The sequence below is a fragment of the Dermacentor albipictus genome, chromosome 1 (genome assembly GCF_038994185.2).
Source record: "Dermacentor albipictus isolate Rhodes 1998 colony chromosome 1, USDA_Dalb.pri_finalv2, whole genome shotgun sequence".
NCBI classification, from domain to species: domain Eukaryota; kingdom Metazoa; phylum Arthropoda; class Arachnida; order Ixodida; family Ixodidae; genus Dermacentor; species Dermacentor albipictus.
In genome coordinates, this window is record NC_091821.1 from 435,437,350 (window position 1) to 435,449,650 (window position 12,301).

Consider the following 12,301-nt stretch of genomic DNA (forward strand, 5'->3'; position numbering starts at 1 on the left):
GCAAGGCGCTTCGAGCACCTTCCGAGAATTCATCAAATTCCCCTCACTGAACTATACGCTGCTGATAACCCAGGGCACCCGATAGTATCAAACAACACCTCGACAAAGAGCCTCTCCACATTTCTTAACCACTTCCTTGGCGGCTTTCCTAAAACACTTCCGTCATCTGTTGGTGCTGCAAGGAACCCAGCGGCGCGCGCTTCCCATTGTGATTGGTTGAGTTTTTTTTTTTTTTCCACAGACATAACAAATGCATTTGGGGTAGATGTACACCGCTTCGCTATAGAAACCATGTTGTCTCAGCGTAAGGAGTTTACACTCAAGCAGTTGGAAGTCCTAGTGATGAAGGTGAAGGCTTGATTTTGATTGTGCTGAGTAGGTAAAAGGTAAGTTTTGTACGTGTTTCCCCAAGCAACAATCCCATAGTTGATGTGGCTATGAATAAAAGCAAAATGCAACGAAGAAAGGGTATGTTGAGAAAACAATGGCCGGGCTTTTATGAGTGCTCTGGTGCATAATGCAGTCTCGCATTTTAAGTGTGTATATGGCTATGAAAGTTAAGGTTTGTATCTCTTTGTGGAGGAATAAGTGCTACAGATTCAGTGATAGTGATACGATGTAATTCGAGAATTACAGATATAGTGTTAGGTATGTGTTTCTGCGGCGATCGAAAAACCATAAACTTGGCCTTCGATGGGCTAAGGACCAATTGACTAGCGGAACACTAGCGAACAACTTGCCTTAAAGCAGTATTTAGTTTCAGAGTTAAATAAGCAATACAATATCAAGTGATGTACCAGTAGTGTCAACATGTAAAACCACGTGAGTATCTATTAGTTATTTAAGCAGGTCATTAACATAGATTACAAAAAGTAGCGGACCTAAAATACAGTTCTGAGGCACGCGTTTTTAAATGTCTTTGTTCCAGAAAAACAGGCCCCACAGCTGAAGATTTGTTGCCTGTTCAGCAAAAAACCATTTTAAAAATTTTATTGGAGAACCAGTGACACCATAAACTTCAAGTTTAGAATGGAGGATATTACGGTTCACAGCACCAAAATCTTTACGAACATCCAAAGATATAGCACCAACAATATTTCCAGAATCAATTGTATTTTTAATAAGATCTCTTAAAGAATAGCCTGGCTTGCTGAGCGTTCAGAACTGAATCGGAATTGAGAGTAGTTTAATATGTTAAACTTATTTATATAACATTTTAGACACACGCCAAGAAGTTCTGTGATCTTACTGAAGATTTAAATAATAGAAATACGGCGGTAATTTGATATGAGTTGCCTGTCAGTGCCCTTCTTAAAACCAGGAATTACTTTTGCTTTCTTTAGAAAGCTAGGAAAAACACCGTATTAATACGAAAGAATTATATGCCCCATGTTATGCGAAAATCTGTCGTAGTCAGCGTGACCAAAAAAATGGTGCCAAAAATTGCGGATGGTGCAAAGAGTAAAAACACGTCAAAAAAATTCACCAACGATTACACTATACTCCCTAATGCGAAATGTTAGCGCAGCTCTATGCGTGCTTTGATTTCGCGATATACGGAGGCAAAGAATTTGAGAGATACACGTAGCACAGTCGAAAATCTAATGTGCGAGTCGAGCGCGTTGTCTTTCATACACGACTTGTCGAAGCTTCCAGTGTAGCCGCTGGTGCCGCTAGGCTTCCAGAAAGTACCACACAAATCGCGTCAGGCATACAATCAAATTACAAAACTATCGCAAACCAGGACAATCGAAACAAGTGCGAACGAGGCGAAACCAAGCAGACCAAACAAACGCGAGCTGACGCGTGTAGACGATATTACGAAACTATAGCGGTGCGCCTGAGACCAGACGTGAGCGGGCATGGAGCGGTCGGGCGGGTCCGCATGGAGCCAGTTTTCCGCACGCACGTCACCGAAGGAGCCGCTCTCATTGGTGCCTGCCATTCGTGCGGCTCGCGTCGTTTTTTTCATCTGCCGCAGCGCGTTCGCTCTTTCAAACTTCGATGTTGCGCTCGTTCGCTTGGTTACGCCGAGACCGACGCCGACGCTCGCCGCGGAAAAGGGCGCCTGAGAGCTGCGCTCTAGAATGGTCGGATTGAGGCCAAATTTCCGAAGGAGGTTCCTGTAAACAAAGTGAACTAATGGCTTTCAAAAGAATTTTTTTTTGTTTTTACATTTCCATCTGGGTGGGAGTCGAGCCCTAGCCTTCGGGGTGCAAGACGAACGCGGTTCCCCTACACTACCGCTGCTCCGCGGTTCTGCTTGACTAAAGATGTGCCTAGTGCGTGAGTCATTGCACGCGTCACGTCGAAGCCGTCTGGCTGACGTACTAAAGGTGCGGCCATAGTGCGTGCGTCATTGCGCTCGTGACGGCGCAGCCAAGGGGGAGATAGTGGCGCCACGTTATGAGCGTTTAAAACGAGCGCTTTCACGACGTTCCAAGGTATACAAACAGTATAATGCTTTCGTATTCCCACACATAAGCAGTCTTTAGCGTCTGCGCCATTTTTTTTTTGAAAATTAGGTTTATCATGTAGGTTAGTTTCTCTCAGACAAGATGAGCCACTAATTTAAGACCGCGAGCGTATAAATTATCTAATCCAGGGCCAGTGTTTTTGAGTTTACGGATTACAGTGAGCAGCTCGCAGGAAACAGATCGGAGCCTTGTCAAGCTGCAGTTAGTGGCTTTTTTCCGTCAATCCCATATTTCTAGTGGAGAAATAAAAGCTAAATTGATTGATTGATTGATTGATTGATTGATTGATTGATTGATTGATTGATTGATTGATTGATTGATTGATTGATTGATTGATTGATTGATTGATTGATTGATTGATTGATTGATAAAGATGCAGTGCACCTAGAACTTCACGAGAAAAGACGCTGTTGTGGCCTGTGACAACGGGTGGCTCAGCCCTGCTACCGTCCCTAGACACGGGTCCTGGCACGAGCTGAAGACGTCACCGCGAAGCCCAGTCTGGCAGCCTACGTAGCTTAGCCTTCCTTACCCCCTCACCCCTTCGATTAATAAATTTGTTACTCACTGACCCACTCTTTTGGCGATTTTTGTGGTTTCATGCGTCATCCCTTCCAGTTTGCGTGCGATCGATTTAGGCGTAAGGCATGATATCTGTTATTAGCGCATCACTGAGTCTGAGCCTGTCGATTTCCTTAACGCCACTGGTGCTATACTAGGCGCAAAATGTGCTCACCTTGTTTCAGTGGGTGCTGGAATCTGGAGTCGCCCCAACGTAATGGGGGGACTCCGGATTGATTTTGACCAGCTGGGGTTCTTTACCGTGCACCCCAATCGAAATGCGGCCGACGTGGCCGGGATTTCAACCTCGCGACCACATGCTTAGTAGCGCAAGAGTGCCCTTCTACTACCAAGCAACAATATAGAGTTGTAGATTTTTCGTGCACAAAATTAGGGGACGCAGACTACCCGGCTTACAAAACAACCCCAAGGGAGCACAAAAGAACGCAGGGCGGGCATGGCGCTTCAGGGTACACGAACGCGTTTGAGTACGCAACATCTAAAACTCCGCAATGCTTCGCTTTACGAATAGCTCCACCCCAAATGGAGTTGTCGCTGCCAAATTTTTCTATACATGAATGTCTTTTTTAAGACTATGTCTTCACTTGCCTTCACTATGTCGAGTTGCCTTCACTTTTTCGTACCGGGTATGTTTCTAGCCCCTTTCGTGGGCCAATCTCGGAGATAGTGCCATTAAGAAATGTGCGCTTCCTTCTGTTCATTTAATAATATTCTTTTCTTAGTTCTTTTTTTTATCCTTCTCCCTGAACATTTCAGGTAGCATGCAAGGTGTCTTACCAGGCTAACTTTCTCGTGGTCTTATTAAATTGTCTTTCAAAGGGTATGATCATCTGCTGATCAGTGTTCGTTTACTTTCTTTCCGATTTTTTTTTTGTTTCCACACGCAGTCAGTTTGCGAAATAATTGTACATAGATACAAACCATTTAATATTTACCATAACGTCTGAAGTGACAGTTTCACTACAATTAACGAGGGTGCAAAAATATACGATGCATAAACGCCTATTTTGCGAGGTTTAAAGCTGCTAGCGAACGCCTAGCGGGAAAAACAAAGCTGTCAGATGTTCTCTGCGAATTTGCTTTTTTTTCTATGGTAAACTGACTGCTGTGGTTATTTATTTATTTATTTATTTATTTATTTATCTACCTATTTATTTTAAATAAATATTTGTGCAACGTTCCAATTCTCTATATACTATGATGATTTTACCGTTTAATTTCTCGCTCTGCTGCCCGTTTTTCTTGGTCATTCCCTGTTGTGGGTACGTATTGGCATCTGCCCACTTAAGGGGATTGGCTAAGAGTGGGCCGGTGCTAAAATATATTATCATTATCATCATCCGAAGAAGAAGAGGGAGAAGATTGAAGAAGAAGTAACCAGCTGCGTTTTTAGATCGCTTCGCCAGCTTTACAGTCCAAGCGAACAGAACGCTGTCTTTCGCTCAAGGATGCCGCGCTCTCCTTGGCTCGGACAGCGGCACTTTGCACCCCGGAGCGGTCGTTCATCGAGCATCCGTAGCAGTCGGCGGCGATCGTCGGAGAGGACAGCCTTCCAATGGCTCGGCACACCGACCAGACTGACCGACGCCAAGTGGGGCGCCACGCTTTTGTTCAGCGCTGCGTTCGCTGCGGCAGTCGCCGGCCTGGGAGTGAGCTTCGCAATTTGCTATTCAAGCGCCTCCTGCATGGGCACCGTCCGCAAAGACCATGACAAGGTGGGAGTCATGAGACCCCTGCTGCAGATGATCTGGACCATGGCAAACATGACCCTCAATCCATGCGCAGACTTCTATCAGTACGCCTGCTACAACTACCGCCCGTCCTTGAAGGAAGACTTCGAGCGTCCACTAGCGGACAGAGTAAATCCTAGCCTGTCGCAGAACGATGCGGGCCGTGCCTTGTTGAACTACCACAAGGCCTGTCTCACAGTTCGCTGGGACTCCGGAGGTGCCGTAAAGAGTGCTGCTCGGGCAGTTTTCGAGATGCTCTACGTGCAACCAGACTCAGCGACGCCACTACGTATGTTCGTTCTGATGGTGAAGCTTAATCTTGTGTACGGCGTTCATACTGACCCTTCGGTACACCTTGGTCGGCCGGGTGGCGCAGTGCTTCAGTATACCACTACTTCGCGCAACGCCAATCGAGCATACGGCCTCGACCACCCATCCACTTTCTTCTTGGTCGCCGATCCGCACGAATCATCTGCGCTGTCCTCCTTTTCGGAGCAAACCAAAACTCTGTATAGCGACGTCCTCGAGGAAGTGATATCAACGATGGGAGTGAACGTCACCTTCTCCGATTTCATCCATTTGTCAGCGATTCTCTGTAGCGTAGTTAGCAACGCAGGTGACTACATCGAATCCAGCAGCACCATTTTAAATCGCCTTGTCCCAGGTGTGTCATCAAGGCTGTGGGCGGGCGTCGTTGAGGAGTTCACCGGAAGAAAGTTAGGCGGTTCGGTCAACCACTCGCCCGTCGACGTCCTGCGACATCGCTTCACAGTCTTGACAGACCGGAATTCGCAACCCGTTGCGCTTGCCTTCGTTTTAGCACGGGCGGCAGTTGAGCTAATACTTGAGTTTGAGAACATGCCAGGACGACGTTTTCACGAATATTGCGAAGAAATGGCGTCGCAGCTACTTCCTCTCTGGGCCCTCAGTGTTCTGCTCTCGTTCTCCGCGAAGACGGAGCACAACCAAGTCATCGTCAGCACATTCGACTCCCTGGTGCAAAGTATATACGAAGAGGTCCGAGAGATTCTAGAACCCGAGGACGCCTTGCACGCCAAGCAAAATATGCGAAGAATTAAACCGCTGCTGCCGTACCACGTTTACCCCCTGGAGCTAGAGATACCAAGGCTCGGCGACAATCACTTTGCCAACCTCCTCTACGTACGCGAGTACCGACTCAATCCCTCGCGGTACAGGACTCCGTCCGGAATCCCGCAGCGTGCGGCGGAATCGATGACGATGTCGTATCCCGCACAGATGTCAGGGTACGTGAGCATTCCGCTTGGACTGTACACGGCCATCAAACTGAAGCCGTCCATGGCCCTGCTACCTATGGCACTGATCGGCTTGGCGGTGGCGGACAACATCTGGACCTCGCTTTTCGAGGCAAACTGGACGAACGGAGCCGAGAAAGTCGTGAGCAGACTTCGCTGCAACCGCGGTGAGAATCGGGCGAGCGCTTTCCAGCGAAGCCTGAAGTGGCCGTGGCGAGCGCTCGTGTCGTGCGTTCGCGCACTCGGCGTTCCCGACTGGCACAAGAACAACATCATCTGGGGCCAGTGGAGCACTTCCCTCAGCCAGGTCTTCTACCACCTGGCGGTCATTTACTTCTACTGCCGCGAACCCGGGCAGGACACCAAGCGCGTGCGGTCCGAGGTGGCCGAGTTCCTTTATGGCATCGGTGACTTTCTCGAAGCGTTTGGGTGCCCTCGACAGAAGCTGCGGCCGATGTGTCTTTAAGGAATTGCAGATTTGTTATCCTTTTATTTTTTATTACGGAGGACTTTAATAAGCAGAAAAAGGATATTAATGAAAGAAGCTTGAAGTATCTTGAAGGAAAGCTTGAAGTGCATCGTTGTATTTAAAGGACCTTGATTTCTTTTGCCTCGTCCGATGCCTGTTAGATAATTAAACAACGCGGACACGTGCACGCATCTAGTTGTGAAATAAACGCTGTTAGTCCCTAGAGAAGATTTTAGTAGTTTGACCTACGTCGCAGCTTTTGCTAAGCCCATTCAGCTCCAGAATCTGGGTAAACACCAGTTAATGCTGGCGCATTCTGATTACTACACACGTGCAACGTTCTCGTTTCGCTCATCGAAATGCAATTAGCTCTGATTAGCTTCATTGGCGGCAGAAAATGAATTGACCGCCATCTAAGCTTGATTGGCCGCCCTGCAGACAGCCAAAACCTCAGAGAAAACGGTTTATACTATATTTAGCGCGACATTTTCGACCCACACAATATAGCCAGTAAGCGCGTCTCTGTTCTTCGTATGTTCAAATAGTATTATGGCGCAGTAACGGTATGTAACCTCTGCAGACCTACAAACAGCCGAGGTATATAATCGCTTTACAACTCGGCTATCATTATCCACGGGTGTGTGTGCGCGTGCGCGATTTACGGCAGGTCACACGCGAAGAACTGTTGCTGGCGTGCAACGTCGTGCTGTTGAGCAACCTGCTGCCAGTTCACCGCTATACACGGCACGAGCAGCCCCGTGCACACCTCCCGTGTCTCGGTATCACGGGCATCATCCACAGCGGGACCCCGTGTGGCAAAACAACGACGGGGATTACGCCCGGAGCCGGATGTCTGGCTCGTTCGTCATCTGGCAGCAAATGAGCGAGAAGCGCTCGTGGCGGCTGCTCGTGCTCGTCGCACCTTTTTCATTTCTTTTTTATTTTCCATGCACCATGGGGCACATCTACGCCCTCGCCCCGGCAGGCTTGCACGCAGGCCGACAGTTCCTCCTGTGCGGCAGGCTCAGCCACTTTGCTAGGCGAACTCCCACGGCTGAGCGCTTCGAGCGCTCAGCCGTGGGAGTTCATGCACTAGCAAGAGAAACACGCCTAACGATCTATCTATTGCATTCACATATCAAAACGCCATCTCTATACCATTCAACAGCTGTTCGTCGATCGTCGCTTACCTGTGTGCTATAGATGCGGCGACTTGGGCCACATTTCCAGGCACTGCAGTCGCCACCAACCACTGAGGTTCGGCCCATCGACAACGTGTAGGCGCTATCCGCGCTCCACTTGTAGAAACGTACTCGTCTACGGACGCACATTCAGCAGGAGGAGGAAGAGGAGGAACTTTACTATTGCAGGAACCGTTGCGCGGTTTATTCCTGGCTGGTTCCCTCTGACAGGGCTCCACTGGCGATCGCGGCTCACCGGGCCTGGTCGAGGGTCGCCAGTTGGCTTCCCAGGTCCACTTCGGAGAGTCTCGCCTCCCAAAACCACGTAGTGAGTGTGTGTGTTGTGACTCGTGACGAAATTGCGTCGCCCGGACGGTCGGTGCATTCGTGTGTTACGTGCGCGAGTGTCGCTGTGTGGTTGCTACACCAGGGACATTTCCGGGACGTATAACTGTCTGGGGAGATTGCGTGTAGACGAGACAAGTGTGGGTATGTGTTAGTTTGTAGGCGGAGTTTATTGAGAGCTTTGTGTGGAGGAGCGTATTGTGTTCTTCCGAGACGTTGGTCCTGTAGTATTTGTTGACTTGTCGTTAATAACTCGTGGGTCGCTCGTCGGTCTGTCGGGGGCTGAAGAACGGTGTGGTCGGCCGCTCGGCTAGTGAGACCTCGAGCTGCGCAGTCCGCCTCCTCGTTGCCCCGCAGGCCTTCGTGCCCGGGGCACCAGACGAAACCGTGGGTCCATTCTAGTGAGTGACTCAGGATTTGAATGGCTTGTATAGGGAGTGTTCCATTCATGTATAAACGACACGCCGCTTGTGAGTCCGTAAGGACGCGGGTGGACCCTCCCTTTCTCTCGGCGTCGCGAAGTGCGAGAGCGATCGCTGCTGCTGCTGCTGCGCTGCATGTGGCGCGGATGGAGGCAGAGGCTACCAGGTTCCCCTGATTGACAACGGCGAGTGCGTATTTGCGCCTGCAACGTGCCGACGAGGGATACGGGCTAGCGTCCGTGTAGTATGTATCAGGGTCTCTGAAACAGCGCTTGTGCAACATGCGGGCACGCGCTGCTCTTCTCTCTCGATTGTAGGTGGGGTGCGTGTTCTTGGGGATATGGTTTACTACAATCTCCTCTCTAATGTGGTAAGGCAAGAGTTGTGTTTCTTCTTTGCAGTACTGAGGTGTTAGTTCATTGGTGCCCTGCTACGGAGTCCATTCTAGCTGTGATCAACAAGTCGCTCAACAATAACCAGCGTCGTGAAGTGCAGGACATTACGCCCACCATAAGCCTTACGTTATAAGTTTTGTATGCTAAGATCATTATTATGCCCATCGGCAGATGCTCAGTGGCACATATCCAGTGGCGCAAGTTGGGGTCAAAGAGATTCCTTGAAGAGCGGTGACCCGAGTTCACACATACCTAGTGACCCAGGCTGGCATGAAAGGAAAACGGTTAGATACCTATATACCGGAAAGTGTGCGAAGTATCCTACGAAAGATAATCCCAATAATACCACTTTTCCTTGCTCAAACACTAAGATGAAGGTGTAATATTCTGTGATAAGTTGGCTTATGCAACATTCTGAATTATGATGTCGATTCGCGGTATTCGAGACGCATGCTCACGGGTGTTTCTCGTCATCTGCAACGACACACTGTGACGGTCTTCACGAAAGCTGACGGGAAGAATGTGGTAGGAACTTCGCGGTGCACTGAACGGCCTTTGGACGCATGTACTCGAAACACGCCTAACGATCTATCTATTGCATTCACATATCAAAACGCCATCTCTATACCATTCAACATCTTTCACAGCAAAGCTGTTAGTGCGACTAAATCTCTCAAACACGTTGTATCCCTGTTTTCACAGTTTTCTGAAAAAACAAACAGATAAATCATGAAGCTTACATTTTGAACCAATGTGGGAAACGTTAGGGACAATGTGCAGGCAAATAATGAACTGAGTGTGTCAATTAGAGGTTAAAAGGATAAACCCTCGTTTTTGGCCCCTTTAGATGAGTTATATGAAAGACGAAGTTTCTCCACTTCTCTGTGAGGAGCAAGAAGGGCACAATTTTCATATTCAAAGGAAATCAGGGGCATTCTATTTGTGTCGTACACAGAAAGTTAGGTGTTAATTAATCATTTGCTTTCAAAATAATTACAGAACTTTCGTCTTCTTCAAGTCATTGTGCGCTATGCGAGTCATGCAGTTAATTTTTTTCTGTCATTATCGATGAACTATCGATGAACTCGCGGTCGGAACGCTCAGATTTCTTGTCGTCGAACTATACCACTCGAGTGGAGAGACCCCTCTTGGTGAACCCTCACGGGAACACGGCTGGATATCGGGCGGTGATTGACCTAGGCACACCAGACTGATATGTGTTTCTTCACTCGGCCAGGCAAACGCTGCCTCCTCGGCTCCTCTTGCACCCGATAATTTTGCAGTTGAACTTTTCTTGCGCGACGGACTGGCCAACGTTCCTGCGGCCCTGGTACCGACCAATGGAAAATAAATTCGAATAAAAAACACCCAAATTCGTCCAGAAAGAGTTTCAGAAGGTGACACCTCACTACCAGTTGATTATCGAAGCACTCCAGTTTGGTCGCGGGTACGTTCGCTGCTTTTCAGCGGGCGAGAACTGTGTCACGGACCTCAAATGTACAGAATTTGCCTCACATCCGGTGAGCTGCTTCATTCCTTAACACCTTGCTTAAAGGACAAGTTCGTGGAATTGACCCTAGCGTTACCACTTCAGACATTTTATAAATCTTTTCTGTGGCCAAAGCCATGTCTGTATTTCGTGGCTCTCGCTCATCCGAGAACAGACAGATCCCCACAGAATCCATCATTATTACTTTCGCTGGAACGACTCGCCTTACGTCTTAAGAAAGCTTACGTTTTAATGTTTTATTTAGTGAATAAACTATCGACTAATTTATTAGCCGCTCAGCCGCGTTATTCGATTCAAGCGCACAAGTAATTTATGTTAGCATGTCATCCGAAAATGCTTATGTGCACCTCAAGATATCTCTTGAAGTAGCTCGTCTGTTTAAAGATAAAGATATGCAGTATGGCAATGATTATTGCTCATAAACGGTATACCACAAAATATATCAATTAAGGCTGCGTGATGCGATCACCGAGAACAGAACGGCAGAAAAATGGGCGGTTTCTCAAACACGTAGTCGTGTATAGCATTTCTATGTCTCATTTTACTAAAATATGCTAATACTCCAACTTGCACGAGTCGTGCTTTCTATCAACTTTTAAACGTAAACACCTTAAAGGATAAACTAGCGTAATATGCAGAACAATACGGAAGAGAGCAGTACGAAACAACACGTACACGCTCAGTCCTGTGCATTGCGAAATTTTTTGTTGACACTACTACACCAACTAGCCCAAACTTCAGCCCCCACTACTAAAACATAAACACTATATACGCAAAATTCAACACGGATTTGTAGAAACACCGGAGTTGTGGCGATGACATGGCAGCAAGAGAAAGGGTCCTTTGTATGGTGTGTTGACACTTCCCAGGTCCACCTCAACGTCCTATATATATCTGCTTGGTGCACGCAAAATTACCGCGAACACCCAAACAAATGCGTGCTACCGGGAAATAGGAACAAGCTCGTTTGATACCTCGAACGCTTACTACTATTTCAGCTCGATATACCCACTGAGACATCGCGCTAAAAGCGAAATTCTGATCCTGAAATAAGGTTATTTCGCTCCTTTGGTGGGTGTTGTGCCAGAAAATAAAACGCCATTAAATTTTTTTTTAATTCTGGAATAAACGACGTCGATTATGTGGAATATTGATGGGGGGGGGGGGGGGGACAACGCCCTGTACAATTACTTCATTTACTAATTTATCTTAACTAATATATATTTATGATTGATTTAACAGTAAAAGGAAGACATACAAGCTCGTCCAAATTTCAGTTCTCGCAATGTTTATTTAATTCTTTATCGTCCGGTCCTCCACGCCGCCACTGGTTGCCAATCCGGCCCTCTGGCCAACAAGTTTGGGTACCCCTGGTCTAAACCGCTGTCTTTCGCGAGTGCCCGCACGTGTCCATGACTGTCGGGTTAGGGCTGCCCTCCATAGAGCCACCCATAGCAGAGCATGCGTAGGTGGGTTTTACGCCTTCCTTCTTTTTCGTCGCCGTGCGACTCGAGAGTCGACGTCTCTGTTCGTTCTTCCTGTGTCTGCGTTTTGTACGCCTACCTTCCTGCCGTCAGAATACGTACCCAACGTAATACTACACACCTCGGCACTGGCCCGAGAGTGTATTGCGAACACAACACCGTACACAACACTGATCCGCTCTGGCGCGAACATAACGTCGTGCCCGTATAGCTGCCGACAGCTGCACCTCAGACTGCTAAGGACTACTACTAGCGGCTTCTTTTCGCGGTAGCAGTGGTGTAATGAAAGTCGTCGAGAAAGTGTGGCCCCTGGTAGGAGATTTCAGCAAAATACGAATGTGTCACACCAGTGCACTTATTGGGCCTGCAAACGCTACTCGTACTGTCGCTCGGGGCAGCAAAGTGCTTAACCTGGTTTCAAGGTCTTGCGTG

General features: G+C 48.0%; 1 long non-coding RNA gene across 1 annotated transcript in view; it reads left to right on the forward strand.

Annotated features, from left to right (window-relative positions):
- Nucleotides 1-3,052, forward strand: part of LOC135908113 (uncharacterized) — a 31,907-nt gene extending 28,855 nt beyond the window's left edge. Inside the window, exon 2 of the long non-coding RNA XR_010566209.1 lies at nt 2,851-3,052. This is a non-coding gene — a long non-coding RNA (uncharacterized lncRNA). The remainder of the gene's footprint in view (nt 1-2,850) is intronic.
- The last annotated feature ends 9,249 nt before the right edge of the window (nt 3,053-12,301 follow it).